At 39.3% G+C, this 22,158-nt stretch overlaps 2 long non-coding RNA genes across 5 annotated transcripts in view; one reads left to right on the forward strand and one right to left on the reverse strand.

Annotated features, from left to right (window-relative positions):
• Positions 1–12,420, forward strand: part of LOC135176281 (uncharacterized) — a 278,618-nt gene extending 266,198 nt beyond the window's left edge. The window contains exon 5 of the long non-coding RNA XR_010302593.1: positions 12,363–12,420. This is a non-coding gene — a long non-coding RNA (uncharacterized LOC135176281). The remainder of the gene's footprint in view (positions 1–12,362) is intronic.
• Positions 6,254–22,158, reverse strand: part of LOC135176282 (uncharacterized) — a 64,668-nt gene continuing 48,763 nt past the window's right edge. For all 4 annotated transcript variants that reach the window (XR_010302596.1, XR_010302595.1, XR_010302594.1 and 1 more), the window contains 2 exons: positions 10,756–10,871; positions 6,254–7,212 (listed from right to left, as the gene is read on the reverse strand). This is a non-coding gene — a long non-coding RNA (uncharacterized LOC135176282). The remainder of the gene's footprint in view (positions 7,213–10,755; positions 10,872–22,158) is intronic.

The raw sequence follows: 22,158 nt of genomic DNA on the forward strand, positions 1-22,158 counted from the left end.
GCCTAATTTAGGGCTTTTGCAGAAATCTCTAGGTTTAAACTTGTGCTTTGTGCTCTCACCAATGCATAGTGATTCAGCAGTTTGGGAGCTGGATCATTTAACTGATCAAGCCCCCATTCCCTCAAAAAGCCAAATGTTTTCTAGCAGATGATCTGAGTAATTCAGCATGTGCTGCAGCTACCTGATCTTTAGATTGGCTGACAGGCAGGGAGTAGAACTCCTAGCTTCAGGTGGGTGAGGCAGATAGATACAGTTGGATGAGGTGATTAAATGTATCCTTAGGGTCCTGACTTTGATCCACAGTATCACATCCAAAGTATATGTGCTGCAAATGGCAGGCTCACTGAATTAGTTTGATAAGCAAGTTCTCTGTTTGGATGCTGTAAGTAAGAAACTGAGTGGATAAACACTAAAAGGGAAGGTTCCTTTTCACCTTATCTAAGCTCTTAGTGTTCTGAGGTTTGAAGCATCTGTGTGTATCTGAGGGTGAAAAGAATCTTGCAACTTGACTGGCATATGCCCAGGAAAAGCAGGTAGCCTGTGTGTATGTGAGACCTGGGCCAAAATTCACAGTTCAGGAAATGGAAGACATCTTTTCAAGGAACCAGAACTGTTGGGGCAGGAAGGTGACTCTAGAGAGAGGACAGAGAAGGGGTTTGCCTCAACTCAAGCTCTGTAGGTTGCAGGTTTTGGAAGAAAATGTGAAGAGCCACAGTAAAACCAAACACTATTAACTTCTGGTCAACTTCTAGTCAACTCTGCCTTCCCTCTGAGCCTTTGAGTTTGCTGCTCTTGTGGTTTTACTGAAGTGTTGTTCTTATTGAGGCATTTCAGGGGCTTTTGGAGTGCTACTTTTCAGTACAAGGCTACTAGAAACAAAGTTTATGTCGTTCCTTTGGTTTTGTTCCCCTTTGCAAAAAAGGAGGACTGGACTGAATAGTTCTTGGCCTCTAGCGTTTTGTGACAAGTGTCCAAAATACCTCCAGGTTTTGATCTTTCCTGAGAGCTGTAGTTAGCTAACTATTTCCCCCGTGTATTTTCTTTAAAAGTACCAGATTTTTTTTTGTTTAGGATTTTTTTTTTTTTTTTGTTAAATACATTAAGAAAATGACCTGGAGTTGTGTTGCACTTGATGTACAATTCCACATTTTCCAGTACTGCAGAACTCATTTTATATTTTGCTCTTCTCTAGAGTATGTTGTTTAAGCTGTGCAAAGTATGCCACCCGTATTAGACAAACAGCTTTGCAGCAGCTTTGTGAGGTTATACACAGGGATCATTTCATTCACTCATTAGGAAGCTGAGCTCAGCCTATTGCCATTTAAAATATCTGTCTTAACGATTAACTCTCATTGGCAAACTGAAGATGCTACTGTTGCAGGTTTTGAAGATACTAGCCCTCCTGTGAACTCTCAGCAGCTGGGACTCGGTGATCCTGGCACTAAATGTGAGTTTGTGTCTCTCCAATTTTCACAAGTTCTTTTGACGTCGAATGAGTGTCTCATTACTGACAAAAGCAGTTTGACACCTGGCTCCATTTGTGTTACAAATCTGGCCACCTGAGTCTTACACATCTGATTTCTTGAGGGCACTGAACAGCAGCATCACTCAAAGTCACCCACAGCTGATGTTTCTATTCTTCATATAATAGAACTGTCAGCTGGAAGCCTTGCAAATTTGAGAAGAGAGTTAACTGGAATAGTTAAAAGCAGATGTAGATGGCAGTGAACACTTCCATCAGCCCAGAAAGCCAAACAGATCATTTTTCTCTGAGCAATGAATGAATTAACTATACATCTGAAAGCTTGGAAGATCTAGCATCCAAAAAAACCCAACCAAGCAAAAAGTAAACACCTCCCCAACAAACAACCCAAAAAGCTTCCAATGACTTTTCACAGTGTTGTTAGTGTTAGTCTGGCGCCAGGTCTTACACCATTTATTTCACATGCTTCTAATAGTTGCTATAATGACCTAAATGAAAATTTGTCTCCTAAATATGTTTCCCCTTGAATATGTCTTCTGTTGGAGAAATCATCTGACAGTGAGAATAATTTGATGTCTCTTCTCATTCTCTAGAAACATTCAAACCCAACTGAAATTTATGTGTTATTTCAAGTATCAAATGGAAAATTGAGAACTTGCCACACTTTTGCAGTTTTTTTTCCTAAGGAAAAGATTCATTTCATTAGGGACCTAATTGTGTATTTTCTGTCAGTACAAGTCTTGGTTAGAAAATTAAAAAAGAATCCAGTAAAACCCAACACAATTAATTTTGCCAAAAATCTACTGGTTTCAACCAAACTGAACTAAAAGTTTATTAGGTTCAGGATTGTAGCCAGAGGGAGAACAAAATGCCAGCATGCTCAGTATTGCTGCTATGAAGTACTTGCATTAATTTTGTCCAGTTAAGGCTAAAAAGGTTCACAAAGGTGTGGTTACTTACTCTGGAATAATCTTTTTTTCCAGTCTTTAGCTCATGTTTTACTTTTTTTTTAGGAAATACAAATATATATTAGTCTAGAGATTCAGCCCTTGTCATCTGTTCCACAGATTCATGCCTTTTCTGTTAGAATCCTAGAAAGTGAAGTAAAATTGAGCTACAGAGTTCTGTTACCTGGCTGTTAGCTTGGCTTTACCTTAGCATGAAGAGAATCATCTAGAAATATCACATTTTCTGGGAGGAAACTCAGAGATTCACGTTGAGCAGATTTCAGATGTATTCAACAAGATGACATTAAGTGAGGAGTAACTCAGGAAACACTTCAGGAAAAAAAAGAGGGTACAGAAATCCCAAACTGTCAGAGGTAACTTCAGCGGTCTTAATTAGAAAAGACAGCGTGAAATGTTGGCAATCAGTGCTAAGTAAATGTAACAAACTACTACTACTAATAGAATGTGAAGTTATGAACTGGCTTTATCTAGACCAAGCAGGGAGGGGTAGTGCACACAGTTATTTTGATCACACAAGTTGCTATGACAACTTATCCTTGGCACTGTCCTTAAGCATGTCAAGGACAGGGGGGTCATTAGCAGCAGCCAACATGGTTTTACCAGGAGGAAGTCATGTTTGTCCAACCTAATAGCCTCTTATGAGGACATAACCAGGTGGATTGATGATGGCAGAGCAGTGGATGTGGTTTATCTTGCTTTCAGTAATGCATTTGACACTGTCTCCCACAGCATCCTTCTGGCTAAACAAAGGCAGTGTGGTCTGGGTGATCAGGTAGTGAGGTGGACTGGGAACTGGTTGCAGGAAAGAAGTCAGAGAATTGTGGTCGATGGGATGGAGTCTGGTTGGAGGCCTGTGGCCTGTGCCTCCCCCCACCCCAGGGGTCAGCACTAGGAACAGTTCTGTATAATATATTCATCAATGACCTGGATGAGGGCACAGAGTGCACTGTCAGCAAGTTTGCTGATGACAGCAAACTGGGTGTAGTGGCTGACACACCAGAAGGCTGTGCTGCCATTCAGTGACACTTGCACAGGCTGGAGGGTTGGGCAGGAAGAAATGTAAGGAAATTCAACAAGGGCAAGTGTAGAGTCTTGCACCTGGGAAAGAACAACCCCAGCTATCAGTATAGGTTGGGGACTGACCTGTTGGAAGGCAATGAAAGGGAGAAGGGTCTGGGGGTCCTGGCTGATGGGAGATTGACCATGAGCCAGCAATGTGCTCTTGAGGCCAGGAGGGGCAATGCCATTCTGAGGTGTATTACAAGGGGTGTGGCTAGTAGGGCAAGAGAGATTCTCCTGCACCTCTACTCTGCCCTGGTGAGGCTGCATCTGGAGTACTGTGTCCAGTTCTGGGCCCCCCAGTTCAAGAGGGACATAGAACTGCTTGAGAGAGTCCAGTGCAGAGCCACAAAGATGATTAAGGAAATGGAACATCTCTCTTACAAGGACAGACTGAGGGGGCTGGGGCTCTAGCTTGGAGGAGACATCAATGTTTATAAATATATAAAGGGTGAGTGCCAAGAGACTCAGCCTCTTCTCAGTGATGGTTGATGACAGGACAAGGGGCAGTGAGTGGAAGCTGAGGCATAGGAAGTTTCATGTACACATGATGAGGAATTTTTTCACTGTGAGGATGACAGAACACTGGAACAGGCTGCCCAGGGGGTTTGTGGAGTCTCCCAATCTGGAGATATTCAAAACCTGCCTGGGTGCATTCCTGTGTGATCTGGTATAGGTGACCCTACTCTGGCAGGGGGGTGGGACTGGATAATCTTTTGAGGTCACTTCCAGCCCCTGACATTCTGTGATTCTGTGACTTGCATGATGCTCTCAGGCATCAGAGGGCCTGCTGGCTTAGGTGTAAGACAGACTTGTCTGTGTGTGCACACTAGGTAAGCAGCTCAGACGTGTTGCCTCAAGGTAGCTTAGTCTTGGCTTCATAGCTATGGTTCCACCTGGAATATAGACTCACCTTCTCTGTCATGTTTGAACTGAGCTCTGTTTTACTAACAGAAAAAGCCAAATTGTATTTTTCATTGATAGTTTTAAATCAACCAGACAACATAGTAAATAAAATTGGAAAAGGAGTTCTGAATGTATTTTTAATTGTTAAAATGAAATTGTTAAATGTAACTTTATTAGTTATTTATTTTCCAGTTGCATGTAGTTGCCCACATCCTTTAGATCAAGACTGTGGGCACTGCAGCACTCGGCCTTCACGATCATGGTTTCCACAGCCCTGAATTGGGCACTGCAGAGGGCAAGTGAGTCCTCAGAAGATAAAGTTAACTGAGTGCTTCAGAAACAGTCGACTTTTTTCCTCAGCAGAATGGCATCCTCATTTAAATTATCAGGAACTCACTACAGCTACCTAAAGTATTCAAATCAGGAGTTGTGTCTAGATATGGCTAAGAGACCTGATGCTTCAGAAATGGTTGGTAAAGTACCTGGAGTTGTGCCAGTTTGTGGTTTTGCTTGTTTGTTGGTTGGGGTTTTTTCCCTATGAAATGTCAACTTTATTGTGACTGTCCAAAACCAACCAAACAAAACCTTTAAAGTTTCATACTGAAACCTTGATGGCAAGTGGTAGTAGAATTCCTTTCCTTTATCCTTCAGGCCAAAGCAGACAAGTTGTAATGCATGGAAACATTTCTCTCTGTGTCAAGTCACTGCATCCTTGTGCAAGACCATTGTGTCTTTATGTTCTGACAGACTGTCATCATGTATCATCTTAGTATGTTAGGTTGTGTTATCAGCATGGTATGTAGGAGTCTCTTACTGGCATGTATTCTGTACTTAGGGCAGACCCATAAAATTAACAAAATGTACCTAAATGCAGAAGGTTTCCAATCTAAAATAATCAGACCATGTTATATTCCTGAATTTCATATGCAAATAATTCATAGATTCATGTTGGAAGCTTCCATATAACTGGATGAGGAAATTGTTCCATATACTCATGCTATTTAGACATGCATTTTATTTTTTAAAAGTACTCAGAGAATTTTGATACTGGAAAAGTTTCCAGGAGGTATTAGTTGTAAAGGCAGAATCATATTCAACTTTGCTTTAAAATAACAGTTGTACAAAACATAGCTGCTCAGTGCACATGACTGTAACTGATATAACAGAAACAGAATTCAGTTAGACTCAATGAAAAGTGTAGTCTAGGCTGGTATAAAGAGTTCACATTTGCAGTTCAAAATCTGATGACCCTAGTCAGTTTTTCTCTATTACTCAGAACCCAGAATACAATGCTCTTCAATTCCGTGAAACAAGCTAAAGTGCATCTATACGTAGACATTAAAACTGGCAAATGTCTGCCAGTTTTTCTTAGTTCTGATGTACAACATATTTATGCAACATATACAACATACTTGGTTTTGGACAGTAGTAAATCAGACCTGCTTGGTCTCTGCAGCTTTTCAGTAAAGATCTCCAGTGAAACACCTTGTATATTCAGGGAGATTTGTTCTCTGTGACTTTTGTTTTATCCCAGTCTATCTGACTGCAGTCATCAGTGTGGATACACTCATGAGAATCAGTCCAGATTACATTTCTTCATTGCTAGCAGAGCAACAAAGTCATCATGCTCTGTTTTAACTTACAGATAGTCTAATAGACTGTCAGCATTTTTTGGAAAGAAAACCTACATAAGGTTTGCCCCTTGTTTGTGCAGAAGTGTATTTGGGTGGTTTGTTTTAGGTTTATGAGCATCAGATGCTTTTGGACATGAAGAGGTCATTCTAATCTATATATAGTCTATGGGGTGAAACCCAGAAGAATGAAAACAAGAAAGGAGTCAGGTTAATATATTTAATCTCTTTGGTATAAAAAGATAACATGCAGATTGAATTCCCTATATTTGCATTTGCTTTTGAAGAACAGATGTGGATTCTGACTCTTGCCATCACAATTTGTTGTTCTTCAGGTATGAGAGGAAACTCTTTTTCAAAAGAGACCAAGGAGATGGAGTAGCTAGTTGGGCACGAATTGCCTTTTCTTCTTGTGCCACGGTTACAAGCAGAATATCATTTCCAATGAATGAATGAGCTACTCCAGCTCTTGTCCTTTGATCTTTTGCAGATATCAGAAGAACATCTTATTCTTGCTACTCTGGAAATTGTTCTTATTTGTGGCATATACACATAGCAGAACAGTTTGGAAGGCTGCTGTGGCTGCCAGCAAGCAGCCTTGACTGTGCAGCAGTGGAGGAAGAATTTGAATAACAGCTCCTCAGCTACGGGAGTTGCCTGTAGAGCCAGCCACTGTCAGATGTCCATAATCTGGCAGATAAAACCTTTGAGGCCAGCCAGTTTTCAGCAGCAGGGTTAGTTTGAAACTACTGGCCCTGTTCACAAGGAAGCCCAAAATCCAGCATCAGTGATTTTGTAACAGTAATCTGTAGTACTAGTTACAGTTTAAGTAAGAGGAGAGAAGGTATTCATGAGGACATTGAAAGAATCTGATAAGCAGGTGAGAAAGAAGTCAGATTTTTGGAAACTTGTGTTTTTGCTGTCCACAAGAGAAGCCTGCTTTTTAAAATAGAATTAAGACATTTCACTGCATGTGTAAATTCTGTTCATATGGACAATTGTTTGCTATGTTTATAGAAGAAAAAAAGCTTAAAAAGGCAAGTATTTGATGGTACAAATACTGTCACCCTTTCAGCTCAGCTGAGCACTGCAGACACTGTAGAATTTGAGGAGAAAAGCCAACCCAAGCATACGGGCACCATGTAACATCAGGCAAAACTGTGACCTGAAAAAGAACAGTAATTAATAACACATTAGATTTTTCAGGTAGAAAAATTCTGTCGTGGGTTGGTTTTTTAAAGAGAGCATGACAGTGATTAAGCTCTCAAAACCAAATTGGAGAGAAAATACAGAATTCTATTTGGAGAGAGAATACAGCGATAGACATTACAGAGCAATTACAATGGCAAACCCCCTTGAAGTTTCCCCCATTCCCAAAAACTAAATCTACACTCCCCAGTGCTCCAATCCTCCCTGCCTCCCCAAAGCCTCCACCATCCAAGAGGCCTACTGCTTACATGTTTCCTGATAAATTGGCTCCCACCACACACTCAGGGCAGGAGGAGGAGGAAAGGAGAGGAAACTGACCTTGTTGTCAGTCTATAAAGAGATAGCAGAATCATGGGATTGAATAACAATCTTCTAGTCCCAGGAAAATTTTTTTAACCCTATAGCCTCAACCTGGGACAAGATAACACTAAAAATCATGCTTTGGATCACACCACTGCCAGTCTGGAGTGTTAAAAATCACTTGGCTTGAAGTGATGAGGGTTTTCTTTTTTAAAACTAGCATCTGTTTGATTTTCCATCTCTGTGGGGGCATTTAGTGGTTCACTCAACTTTCCTTTTCTAGCCTTGTGGAAAGGAAATGACACTGTAGTGTCTCTGCTAATTCATTATCAAGCACACAAATATTAGGATCAGAAATCTGAAAAGAAAAAATTGAAGTCCTGTGCAATTGCCTGTTTCTTGGCAATGTTGAGAGACTGAAAGTGAATATAGCAGAAACAAGAAAGGTGAGAAAACATCAAATGTGCTGGTCATGGTTTTGTGAAATATGTCATGGTGTTTCTAGTGCTGTGTCATGGGATGCTAATCTCTGTGGCCCTTGCAAACAAGGTAGATGTTTTACCATAGTGAAATATTAACATCTGAACTCAATTTTACTCTTTGTTTCTGTGTAGCTTCGTGTTAGAGTACCAGTACCAATGTAAGTTGGGGGCTGATAGAGGGCAGTTCTGGGGAAAAGCACTTGGGGCTCCTGGTGGAAAACAGGATGACCATGGGCCATCAATGTGGCAACCTGGGGTGGATTAGAAGGGCTGTGGTTAGTAGGTTGAGATAAGTTCTTCACCTGTACTCTGCCCTAGTGAGACCACATCTGGAATACTGTGTCCAGGTCTAGGCCCCTCAGTTCAAGAAAGACCTCAGGAAGCTGCTTTAAAGAGTCCAGTGCTGAGCCACAAAGATGATGAAGGAAATGGGACATCTCCCTTATGAGGAAAGGCTGAGGCAGCTGGGTCTCTTTAGCTTGGAGAAGAGATTGAGGAATGACCTAATTCATGCTTACAAAGATGTGAAGGGCGAGCGTTAGGAGGACAGAGCCAGGCTCTTTCCAGTGATGCCCAATGACAGGACAATGGTCAGTGGGTGCAAAGTGAAGCACAGGAGGTTCCATGTGGACATAAGGAAATACTTTTTTGCTAAGGTGATGGAACACTGGAACAGGCTGCCCAGAGAGATTGTGGAGTCTTCTTCTGTGGAGACATTCAAAACACACCTGGATGCATTCCTGTGTGACCTGCTCTAGGTGATCCCTTTCTGGCAAGGGGGGGTTGGGCTCAATGATCTTTCAAGGCCCCTTCCAGCCCCTAATATTCTGTGTGATACAGTTACTAAACAATGTTAAACTTGGAATAACCAGAAAATATGCTTGTGAAAATTCTATGTGAATTTATTTTTCCCATAGAAAATACAAATACAAGTTTTCAGACATGACCTTATTTTCGTTTGTTTAACCCTGGAAAGGAACATTTAGTGCATCTGCTGAGACAACCAACACAACAATAAAGCACACAGCACCATTTTGCTGCTGCTTTATTATTTGAAGTGTGCTGAGACACAAATTCAAGTCTATTTGTGAGGTTAATGTTTTAATGATAAATCTTGCAGAAATGTTGCTATCCCCCATTTGTTAGCTTTAGTATCTTAATGGTATTTACACATTCAAACATTCCTTTTCCCTTCACATTTAGTGTGTTGTTGAATGCTGATATGAATAAACTTTTTTATAGCAAGCTATTTATATATATCTTCATAACCACTTGCTATTTCTTTTGTATGTGGCATGAATATTTTTAGTGTAGCGTATAGATATTTCTTCACAGTCCAAAAGAATTGCTTTGGGAGACTCTTAAGCTAAATGAAAAGATTAAGCATAAGCAAAGAAATTTATTAAGCTCCTTATTTTAATCCACCCTAAATCATTTAAATATATGTATATTTGCATGTGAAAGCTGCTGCATTATCATTCTGGTACAATTGTTGATATAAATAATGCCAATCACTGTCTTACTTCTGTTTGTTTTATTTTGAGCTGCATAAGCCTCTCTGGGGAAATGACAATTTCTATTTCATTGACTTAGAATTTTACAGATGGAGATGAACCCATTAATGAATCATGACCTGCTAGGGATTGATGGAAGCACCACACAGTCAATTTGCCATTTTAGGAAACAAACCCCCCAAAATGAATGTTTTCAAGAATAGTGACTACACATATATATATATAAGGACTTGTTTGTGTTGAAAACCTTATTTGTTAGAGAATATAGTGGCACCTCTATACTGCTGTGGTTCCATGTGTTGTTATGTATTGTAACGCAGCTTTTGCCAGCTACAGGTTGAAATGACCAGAAGGCTTGGATGTGTTTTTAGACATGTTAAAGAGGTGGTAGAACAGACAGCCTTGCACAGAGAGATAAAGAGGTGTGGGTTTGCCACACTAAGCAAAGTGGGGCATCCAAATTTGCTCAAGCAGATGCCACGGAGGTGCAGTGATGTTTTAGTTTGGCCAGAAGGATGCTGATGGACAGAGATTCATGAGCTGTTCTCAGAGGTGCTGCAGCTGAACAAATGTTTAGATGTTTAGGCATAAGGAGAAGATAAAGGGAAGGGCAGAGGGCAACATCTGGCTAGACTGGGAATGAGAAACAATCTTCAAGGAACAGTAATAAAAAGGACAAAAAGAGGAAGCTTGATAATAGCCCAGTTTTACAGTATCCTATTCCCCAACATAGGGAACTGAGGGAACCCAACCCAGCTTTCAGATCTTAAGTCTCCATATACAATGTGCAGACCAGAAAATTAAAATCTAATGATTATATAACTGCCTCTCTTGGATAAAAAGAAGTGCTGTGACTTTTTTTTTAATGTTAGAACTTGCCAAATCATATTGGTAATGTGCTGATTCTAGTTGGTTACTCATCTTTTTCATAATCCATTTTGCTTTCTCCGTTTAACTAAATCCAAGTCAGATGGAACTCTGGCTGTAATGGCTTTTAATTCTTTTCAGGAAGATGTTAGGGATAGGATAAGGATTTGCAGATGAGATAGTAGAACTAGGCCTTTGGCCACATGCTCTTTTTCACAGACACTAATGCCTCAAATGCATTGCTTACTTGTATGTGGATGTCTTTAAATATATCATCACAAAAGAGGAAATCAATCAGGTTTTGAGTTTTGAGGAACTCTTAGATAAAAATCTTACCTGAGGTTGTCTCTTTGAAAGTTGGCATCTCCACAGTTGAGGAAATCATGAAAGGCTAGCAGTGAGAAGGGCAAATGTTCAAGTGCAGGCTGCTTGAGGAGGACTCTCCTTCTGACCTAATAAGTTAAAAAGAAAGAGAAGTCAAGAAGAGGAAGGTAACTCTTTAAAATCTTTGTCCCAGAGCAGGTTTCCAAATAATATTCCTCTACCTTCTTTGGTCAGCTTTGTGCTGAATGTAGGTGAGTGGTAGAGTTACAGTTTTGTTTTTTCTCATGGATGTAGGTAAGTCCTTGAATAAAAATTCTGAAATTGCTCCAAAGGCTCAAAGTAAAATGTAGCATATAGCAAGTGATGAAAAAAAAAGCATCAATATCATGTAAAATGAAAAGTTTCCCTGTTTAAAATTTTCAGAGGCCAAAGTTTCTAGTATCAGAGTGATTTTTGCAAGCCTAGTCAGATGCAGATGTTGTGTATACATTAACTAGGCAATTAGACTTAGAAACATAATCCCTAAAATACAGCTTTAGTTTTGATGGGGATAATTGGGAGAAACAGTTGTTTTGCCTGCAATTGTTTTCATGAGTACCTTACACTGAAGAAAGGATTTAAGACCCTGCAGATGGTAAAGTCACATCTTAAATCAACAGGGGATACTTGAGGGATTTTTTTCCTTTTTTTATTTGAAGAAACAAATCTTAGAAAAGGCATTGAGATTAACATATTGATTTCCAGATCGTCTGTGTATGCTTACATTCTACCTTATCCACTCCTGCATTTTTGTGGTCTTTGTGTTTTCTTTCTATCTGGGGAAGCTTTCTTTCAACGTTTACAATGATCTACTGGCAGAAACCCCTCTATATTGAATTATGTAAGCAAATCCTTTTGGTAGAAAGCCAAAAAGCCTGTGAATCATTCACAAATCATAGAATCAGACAGGTTGGAAGAGACCTCCAAGATCATCCAGTCCAGTCTACTAGACCATGGCACTAAGTGCCTCATCCAGGCTTTTCTTGAACACCTCCAGCGACAGTGACTCCACCACCTCCCTGGGTAGCCCATTCCAATGGCAAATTATATTTTTTTAGTCTCTTACTTTTCTAGACCTGACCAGCTATATCATTTAACATCTGGTCAGTGTTTCTTTTATGTCCTTCTTTATCTTGAGAATAAAAGTGTATTTTTATAATCTAAAATTATTTGTTTTAGTCAGAAACCATTTATACAGGGAATTATAATAATACATGACATTTTAAACAGGTTTATTTACCTGCTGAGTGAAGTATTATTGCATGTTCATTTTGTATTTATCATTTTATCTGTCAGTTGTAATTATATTATGCCAAAGGAAGTTTACAGAAAACTTCATGTTGACCAGTATGTATTTCCATAATATAATCAATCAGAAACTCACTGTGATCCTTGTTTGTGTTGTTGGTGTCCTGAAACCTGTCCACCTAAAATATGTAATTGCTGTATTGAAAGAACACTAATATTATGATTTAAAAAGAAAAAAAATCAAAGATAATCCTAAACTACTGCAAATCAGCTCTTACAATAGCTCTCCATAGAATATCATTTTGAATTGGGGTTTCCATTCTTTGTTTCAGGTGCCAGTGTGCCAAGGGAGAGTAAAGCATTCAACTGGTCGCACCCAGGAAAAAGGTAGTTGTTCTTTTTCATTTGTGTGGTGCTTGGTTTTGTTTTGGGCTGATGTTGGAAATGCTTCTTTTTCTAGGCTGATTTTTTTCTCAATTAGATGATAGACACTGATCTGCAAAGTGCCTCAGTAGTGTGCTTTATCTGTCAAGATTTCAATCAATACAATTAGTTTTGACATGAAATTGTTAGTACTTTCTACAATGAGAATAAATATGAGGGCCCACTGTTAAATTGTGTTGCCTTTTCATTTGTGCTGAAGCTACTGTTGCATTTTTGAGAGCAGTCTTTCTAGATGGAACTAAACAGCATGGAATTTGAAGCCCATTCTGAAATAGTCATTATTTATTTAAATGAGTGTCCCAGGTTGAGACTATATAGGGTTAAAAAAATCTTCTGGGGACTAGAAGATTGTTATTCAATCCCATAATTCTGCTATCTCTTTATAATCTCACAACAAGGTCAGTTTGTTCTCCTTTCCTCCTCCTCCTGTTCCATGTCTGGCAGGAGCCACTTTATCAGGAAGAACATGTAAGCAGTAGGCCTGTTTTGGGGCTTCCAGAGGCTTGTTTAGGCCTCTTGGATGGCAGAGGCATTGTGGGGAGGGAGGACTGGAGCACTGGGGAGTATTAGATTTAGTTTTTGGGTTGGGGGAAAATTCAAGGGGGTTTGCCAGGGATGTGGTAATTGCTTTGTAATGTCTATCTCTGTATTCCTCTCTAAATATAATTCTGGATTTTTGCTCCAGTTTCATTTGAGAGCTTAATTTCTGTTGGCTATCTTTAAAAATCACGACAATAAGCATATGAGTTATACAAATAATACTTTGTGTCGCTAACCTATGTATGTCCCACAGTTCTTTGGTGATGGTTGAATTAGTTTAGTAATTACTTCCCTCTGTCTGGAGTAGTTGAGCAATTAGTAGCATAATCATTAAAGTAATTACTTGTTTGTTGACTAAGAGCAATCTTGATAGTAAAAATCTATGCGTGTTGGCAAATGAAAATGTGAGAGGTTTTCTAGTACAGAACTGGTTCACCAGACAAAATATAAGGAGTTACGTGATGAGGTGGGTTGAATCTGTACTGTAAATAGATTGGGCATTTTTGTCTCCAAATGCATTTTGCAAGTCTGTGTTTCAAACCATATGTTGTGTTACTTATTTGTATTATGATTAGGAGTAAGAAATTAAGTCTGTTTGTTCTCTTTAAAGAACATCAATGAATACTGCAGTAATTGGGCTCTTCTCCTTTGTGGAATTTCACCCTCCCTACATTTCTTGAAAATGAAGCATATATGGAATTATACATTGAGAAAGACTCAACAGTGTTTTTGTATTTCATAAGGTATTACATCTTTGTCAAGTATTTTATGCTAAAGAAGGCCTTATTCATCAGTGCAACAGATTACACATAAGAATCTGGGCACTGCACATACCACCTGGAATCTGTAGAACTGTACCAGCCTTACTTGTGCAGTGTGGCCCACAAAGATGGATTCTGTAATTTGCCTTCCCTTGTTCCCTGTGACAGGCACTGTGCCACTGCTTCATTTACTTCTCAGAATATTGTTTGACTCAGGCAAGTATTAAAGAAATGGCAAATCAGAAGCTTTTATACCATGGATATTGGACTATTCTTTAAAGTATGACAACCTAGGTGCTGAAAATGCTGAGCCCATGAGGCCTGTGCAGGGTCTGCAGACTTAGCTCAGTGGGTATCTGTGAGTGAACTGCTTCTAAATCAGTATATGAGAGCTAATAATATTCAAGCCCTACACACTTGGCTCAGTGAAGCTCTTCAGTACAGTCTTAAGTGAATAATTCAGTGAATGGGCCTTCAGTTCAGAAAGGTACACATTATCAGTGGAGTGGAGCTTCCCTTTGGCCCATATGCTTGAATTCTGACCACAGGAAAATTAAAGCCCATTTTTGGCTTCTGGGTGTACTTAAAACCCAGTAAAATTTAGCTACTGACATTCCCTACCCCCATGTCCCACGTGGATGATATGACCTGCCTCTTGACAGTCTATACATTGACTATCTGCCATTAGGCTATTACTGGCTATAATGTAGTCACCGTTTACATTTCCCATATTTAAACTCTCCAGCAGTATCTCCTTGAGGAGGACATATATTTTGGGATGGTCACATGGAACGTGCAGCCTCTCCAATATAGACTTACACAGGCATTGTCTTAGTAACTGGCACAGTCTGCTACAAAGCATACAGAGATCCTCCCAGGTAATGTTTGGAGTTCTTTCCAGGTGACAAGTCTTTGCTTTTCCAGTAAGGCTGGCTAATAAGAAACCACATCCAAGTTAGCTCTGGGTTGCTGATTAGTTTGGTCTTTTAAAATAACCTTAGTGCTGAGGACAGTAGCAATAGCACCCAAAAAAAAATACTTGAAAAACTCAGGTGGCTCAACGTTGGCTTTTGACTGGTGTACTCTGTGCCGGGCCAATTGTGATTCTTTAAGCTTTCCTCAAACAACTCTCTACTACTTCTTTGCAGTATTTCCCCTGAGTACAGTGCTACTCTATTTCATTTTTACAGCTAATTGAAGTGGTTGGAGGTCAGCCAGTTAGACTGGCGAGCTACAGCCAGGCCATTTTATAATCCTGAACTACTTAGCACTGAAGATTGTCTGTAGAGATTACAGTATTACATTGGAACTACTCTCCATATATCCAAAGTATAATAAATGTTTGTGCTTGAAAGGGGCAAATGGTAGGGCAGGAAGTGGTTTATCTACACTGAATTAAGATTGTTCTAATTGCCCACAGTGGCAATTGAGGAAAGGCTCAAGAAGCCTAGGGGAATTGAGAGTGAAGCAAAATGCAGCAGGAATGTTGTTTTCAAGAGTTCTAGCCCCTCATCTAGCCTTGCCTTTGAATTTAAGAAGCAGGGTGTGCTTCATGGATTCAGCTGGGGGAAGAAAGGGGCCCCAGGTACTAAAATATCATAGCTGTAACTGGTTGTATAATTTCAAAATATCACAGAATATTTGAATAAACAGCTCACAATTACACTATAGCATTAAACTTGTAATGAAATTCAGTCTTTAATTGTAGCCCTTATAGAAAACGAAGCTACTAAATAGAGCTTTTATTTTTAGAGAATACTGAAAAAAAAATTAAGGTAGAAAACCATCAAAGGTAGGGAAAGCTTTTCTGGCAACAACATGTTTTATATCTCCCGTGGCAAATAAGAACACAGAATTATTTTGAGTTTCAGGATACTCTAAAAATTAGTTTCATAGTTATTCTAGTGCCTGTTTCTCTGGCTCATTTATACCAATCTCATAACTTTTTCTTTTTTTTTTTTAATCTTAACTTTTGTTAGACCAGTATTTAAAACAGTAATGACTTAGAAACAGCTTTAAAGATGAATCACAGCACATCACCAAAACAGAGTTATTAATAGAAACAATGCTACAATATATAATTGCAACAACATAAAATACAGATTTTATAAGGAGAAAGTATTTTTCTCTATAATTTGCCAAAGCCTATAACTTTTACCATGTTATAAAGGCCCTGCTCAAAATATCAATTTTCCACATAAATAATTGTAATATTTTTCTCTGAAACTGTGTTCTCCCAATAGGGACCTGTAAAATGGCACAGTAATGTGAACTGGGTTACCTTTTCACCAGCAGAAATAAATGGTATTCTAGAAAACCTAATGCAGATGATGGTAATGGGAATGTAGACAATAAAAATCCCAGTAAAATTTTCTCTTTGTTTAAAGTATGGCCTTCTGCAGGTAGAGCACAAGGGAATTTGTCTGCTGGGAATCACTACCTGGCCCAACACTACTTCCTGCTGAGCGTGAACCAAAAACTGATCATGGCATACTGAAAATTCATTAATGTAATCACTGCACCTTAGATACCTGAAAGAATGCCCCTGACATCTCAAACCTATTAATTTACCTTAAGTCTAAAGAGGAGGAAACCACTGCTGAATATGATTAAATCTTACTGCCAAGAAGGAGAAATTATTTTCTGAAGCTTAAGATTAAAATAGTCCCTCCTTTTTCCAAGCAGCTATCAGATGTCAAAAATGCTGCTTACTGAAAATATGCAAAAATTTGCTGAAAGGACTCAGGAGGGCTCTCTGCTATTCAGTCATGCACAGGAATAAAAACACCCCTTGTTTCAGTTAAGTACTGAAACAGAAATCCAGGAGGCGAGAACAACAGCAGACCTGTGCTTACCTCAAGAAGGAAGGAAGGGAGGGAGGGAAATTGTCCTGTTACAGGGTTTTCCTTCCTTAGACTGATCTTTGATTGCTTAAAGAGCCGTTTTCCCTTTATGACTATCAGATTAGTAAGAAATTGTCATATCACTTTTACAGTGAGCTGAAAAGTACTGTACAGACTGTACAAGGTATCCACTGCTTGCTCTGCAGGGACAATACTTGTTGCTGGGCTTTGTCTCTGCATTGTACCACTGTTTTCTCATTAAGCATGCCAAAGTCGTCTTTTCTCAGTCTCTCACCAGACTGCAATAAGCTACTGCCTGAATTGTCTCCATTTGTACATCTATGATGCCGTGCTGTCAGGAATGCTCTCTTATCCCTTATAAGACATTAAGCCATCTGACAACAACAAAGCACCAATAACAAGATTCAGTCCATTTCTAATACAAGTGTAGTGTTCTTCCATGCCTCTTCCACTCATCTGATTACCTTTCCTTCCATTTCTGTTCAGGATGAGATAAATATTTTCACTTCCCTGTTCCCTGCAGGTGCAAACATATGTATGTTCAGTTCAACCTACTCTAAGTATAATCTCTTGCTTCAGCTAGGTGAGATGCCAGGAAGGCTGTTCCACCTACTGCGAAGCAGTGGGACAGCACATTTGAATAAGTGTTATGAGCACAACCTCATGCCTTTCACTTGAGACACAGAGACCCACTGCTACTCTGTGCCTGCTCTTCCAACCTAAACTGCAGGAGGAGCTGAATAACCTTCAGCAGGGGAAAAAAATTTACATCATTGGACAAGTTTACAGTACAGCTATAGCTGGAAGGACTCCAGGAAAAACTACTCAACACAGAAAAAAACACCCATTACACACCACCACTGTGGGTTGATCCAGTATTTAACCTGTTTTAATAAATGATCCTGGATCTGGCCAGAGATTTAAGATCTAGAGAAGCACCAACAGTAGCACTAAGACAAAAAGGCTGATCACCCAGAGCAGCATGGCTTGAAAAACCCAGGTGTGAGGATTCTGAAGATGAAGCATTTCCTCTGAATGGGAACTGCAGTGTACAGAGCTGGGTGGTTCTGTCAGGATACCTTTGTAAGCTGCTGTCCTAATGAACATCTGAACATGATGGAAGACAAGTGTTCACCAACTTCACCAATTGTACACAATTTTGGGATAAATTTAGTCATTCCTGCCCCTTTCAGCTTTTTCTAAAGGATCTGTGCATATAATGCCAAAGAACAGCATCCAGTGTGATTCCAATTTGTTTACTTCAAGTGCTGTATTTCTTTGTTCTTACTTGAAAATATTGCTTGCTGAAGTCTGGATACCATATTGTTTGGGGAGAATATATATGGAATCAGATTCTTACTTAGACTATGGTCTCTTGGCAGTGAAAAGAGTATAAACTACACCTCCATCCACAAGAAAGTTCTTTGCACTCCCAGAGCTATTTAAAGGTATCGTAGTATTGAATAAGAATTGGATCCTTTGAGCCGTTTCTGATACAGATTCTGCTAGAAACCAGTGTTCTGCTGTCCTAGCTGCTTGGACATGCTGGTTTCACATTTTCTGCTGCTTGTATGGCAGGACAGTCTAGCATGAATATGAGACACCTTGGCTTCTTCACAGTAAAGAAGAGAAAACTTAATTTTCTGCTTCAGAAAACAGAATTTCTGGTTCAGAAGGTCATCAAATACCAGTCTCCTCAACAGAGAGAAAACACTGAAAGTCTTCTAAAGGAAAACTCTCATACGTCATTAGATCCTAACAAGCTGACTTGTGGTGATGTGTGTAGGGAAGATGGAGCAAGTACAGCAGGCAGATTTGTAACTCTGTGCAAAGACTGGTGTCGCTTGGTTTCAGAAATACTTACCTATTTATTCCTTCCTACGCTGATGTAGTTTAACTGCAGTTGAGAATCCATCTTCAAAAGTTTGTAACTGACCCTGTGAACTACTTAATAAGGCAATTTGTTTGTTGAAGCTATGATTAAAGGAAACAGATGACTGCAACTTTATATACATGTTTTGAACTATTATGGAAGAGAAAAGAGGTTTTATTCTTTAAAACTTTACACATTGAGGAGTGAAAGACAATTAACTCCTAACTGTCTTTATAAGCTCACACAGTGAGCTAAGCAGCTCATCTAATTCAAACATTGCTCAAAAAAACTGCAGCCACAGCTTTCGTTTTTGCTTTGGTTGGACCGATGACCACATTACTCTGTTTTCTCTAACCTGCTCCATATTGTGCTACAATAAACAACAAAAGGGAGCACAGTAACAGAGGCATAACTTGGATTTGCTAGATCTCTGGGGTGTGCTGTTGATCAAACTCTTTCCCTCTGTTAGCCAGTGTGCATTTTATTCTAGAAAGCAGAGGAGCTTCAACAGATAAGTAAGTGTACCAGAAGGAAAGCTGAAACAATGAAATAGATTATAAAATACTGACTTTTTCAAAGCTTATAAATGCAGTACATTGAGGAGATTGTCAAAGGAAAAAGGTGTTACTAGTCTGTAACTACCCCTCTTCTAAAAAGCATGCCCTACCCAAAGGCTTTTTATACTAGTTAAACTACTATTTGTTGAACTGAAATACAGACTGAACAAAGAAAATAAAAACCAGCAGCACGAGTGGAATTTGCCAGAATCAAAGGTGATGAATTTAAGAAAGTAACTTCAGATTTTGAGGGGGAAAAAAAAAAAAGGCACAACTCTCAAGCATCTTGGCACCCAGTGGCAAAAATAACCCTAATCTAGCCTGTTTCCTGTGTATGAGGATTTACAATAACTTGCTGACCTTAATTTTAACTCATAAACATATGTTTAGAAATAGACTAAATGAAAGCAGAGTTTTAAATTCTTCCTGATAGAATAACCTTTGAATTTAACTGAAAGAACTTCAACAGGTCAAATGCCAAGTTTCAACATCACCTCTTTGAATTATTTTTAAATACTGGAAATTAAAGTAATTTACTTCTGTTTCTATACTTCCATGAATATAGATCTTTATGTATACATTATTTATTTACTTTACAAAGCAAATCTTAGCAGAACAACTTCTTCATCAGTATTCACAGTGGAATATTTCAGCACTGTTGATGTTCTGCCACTACACTGTGTAATTATAAATTGTGATGGACAGCTACTCACACAGAATCACACAGAATTAACCAGGTTGGAAAAGACTTCCAGGATCATTGAATCTGACCTATCACCTAACCCTTCTACTTAACTAAACCATGGCACTAAATGCCTCATCCAGTCTCCTTCTAAACACCTCCAAGGATGATGACTCCACCACCTCCCCTGGCAGCCCATTCCAATGCTAAGCACTCTTTCTATGATGAACTTCTTCCTAACGTCCAGCCTAAATCTGCCCTGTTGCAGCTTGAGACTGTGCCCTCTAGTTTTGTCAATGGGTGCCTGGGAGAAAAGACCAACCCCCACCTGGTTAAAACCTCTTTTCAGGTAGTTGTAGAGAGCAATAAGGTCTCCCCTGAGCCCCCTCTTCTCCAGGCTGAACACTCCCAGCTCCCTCAGCCACTCCTCGTAGGGTTTGTGCTCCAGTCCCCTCGTCAGCCTTCTTGCCCTTCTCTGGACACATTCAAGCACCTCAACATATTTCTTAAATTGAGGGACCCAGAACTGGACACAGTAGTCAAGCCTAACCAGTGCTGAGTACGGGGCCAGAATGACTTCCCTGATCCTGCTGGTCACACTATTCCTGATACAGGCCAGGCTCTCCAGCCACTCTGTCCCCAGCCTGTAGCGCTGCGTGGGGTTTTTGTGGCCAAATTGCAGGCACTTGGACTTGTTAAAACTCAAGGATATCAAACCAAGAAGGATTTCTAGATTCTTTGTAATACATAAAAGCAGATAACCAAAATTTTGCTTAATGTTTAGTATTATCTGAGGTAAAGAATTACATTTTCTAACCATAGGTATAGCTTAAAATTATATTAAGGCAGTAAATCAGTACAAAAATCAGAGCCTCCTACTCGATATTCAGATCAGTTCAACTAGAAAAATCTTGCCTTTTTAGAAGTTTGAACTTAAAAGAAATCTAAAAGCCAAATTACTTCTGAAAGCATGTAGTGGTTGCAGAAGAACAGATTAGTGTGGCTCAGAAAGAATGTATTAGCCATGAAGTCACAGAATGCTTGCATCATTTTCCTGCAACATTTCCTGATCCATTAAGTAATTGGTTCCACAGAGCAAAGCAGATCTGTAGAAGTGTATTTCTAGAACACTAGAAATACTGCACAGAAGTCTGCAGTGCTGTGCATTTTCAAAGTCCAACAGATTTTGGAAGCACCATCAGCTAAACATACTACATCTGTTTTACCTCAAATAGTTCAACAGGCAATAAAAATGGAAATCAAAGGGATATGGTTAAAAACACAACTCATAAAACCCCGAGAACAACCTATGTGTTAAGGAGCTCTCACAAAGCATGCTACATTGGAGCATGGGATCCAGGATGGCTCCTGTGTGCACAGAGCATTGACTGAACCATTCTCATGGGGATGAAAATGGCAGTAGAAGATGTACAAATGAAATTCTTCCCCAGAACTTAGGCACACAAAAAAGCTGCATGTGTTTCATTCATCTGTAATAATCTAAGTAACTACTAATGAATAATGTCACTGGTTAGTTATTTCTTGGCTGGATTTAGTGAATCCCAATAAAGACTGACTGCCTACTGTTGAGAGAAGTAAATACACCTCAGATGGTACTCTTTTCCCTGATATGTAGGTGTTAGCTAGCAGCACCTTGTGTCTACTGCAAAGCTACTGGATGGTTTGTCATCTCTAAAGGTAAACTGTATACTGAAACATATCCATTCTGGACATACACTGATTAATGAACTTACCATTGAGACTTGGTTATAAAGGGGAAACAATCTCAAGACATAAAACAAACTCAAGCCTTAAACTACACAAAATGATGTAAGGAATTTCTGGAGAGAGTACCTGGGACAAGAAACAGCTTCATACTGAGGATGGTAGGCAGAAGTACATTAAGTCATGAAGCCACAGTGGAAAAGAACTGGAGTTAAAAAAAAAAAAAAGAGGCATTCAGTGAAGAAAAAGTAGAGAGACTTCTGGGCCATTGATTAGAGATCTAAATAGAAAAGTCTGTAACTGAGGAGGAGGAACATTACAGAGAATTCAGGAGAAGAGTTCCATTTCCTCTGATTCCATTTAGAGAAAGCAGCACTTGAAGAATAGAGGAACTGAAAAAGAAAACTGGAATACCAGCATATGGAACAAGGAGGACCAATTAATAAAATGCTTACCCTTAGCGTAATGATTTAAATTTTACTGTTGTTGTAGGTTATTGATATACATGAAAAATACCTCTATAATAGAACTAGATCTCTCTCTCTAGTGCCTGGCTGCTTTTCTCCTTCAACTAACAAAATCCAAACTCCATTTGCATTCACACTGGATGCAAGACTGTAAATATCTGTAAATAGCAGGTACTGATATGCTTGGATGGACTGTGTTCTCCCTATGATGGAAG

The sequence above is a fragment of the Pogoniulus pusillus genome, chromosome 6 (genome assembly GCF_015220805.1).
Source record: "Pogoniulus pusillus isolate bPogPus1 chromosome 6, bPogPus1.pri, whole genome shotgun sequence".
Classification (NCBI taxonomy): Eukaryota; Metazoa; Chordata; class Aves; order Piciformes; family Lybiidae; genus Pogoniulus; species Pogoniulus pusillus.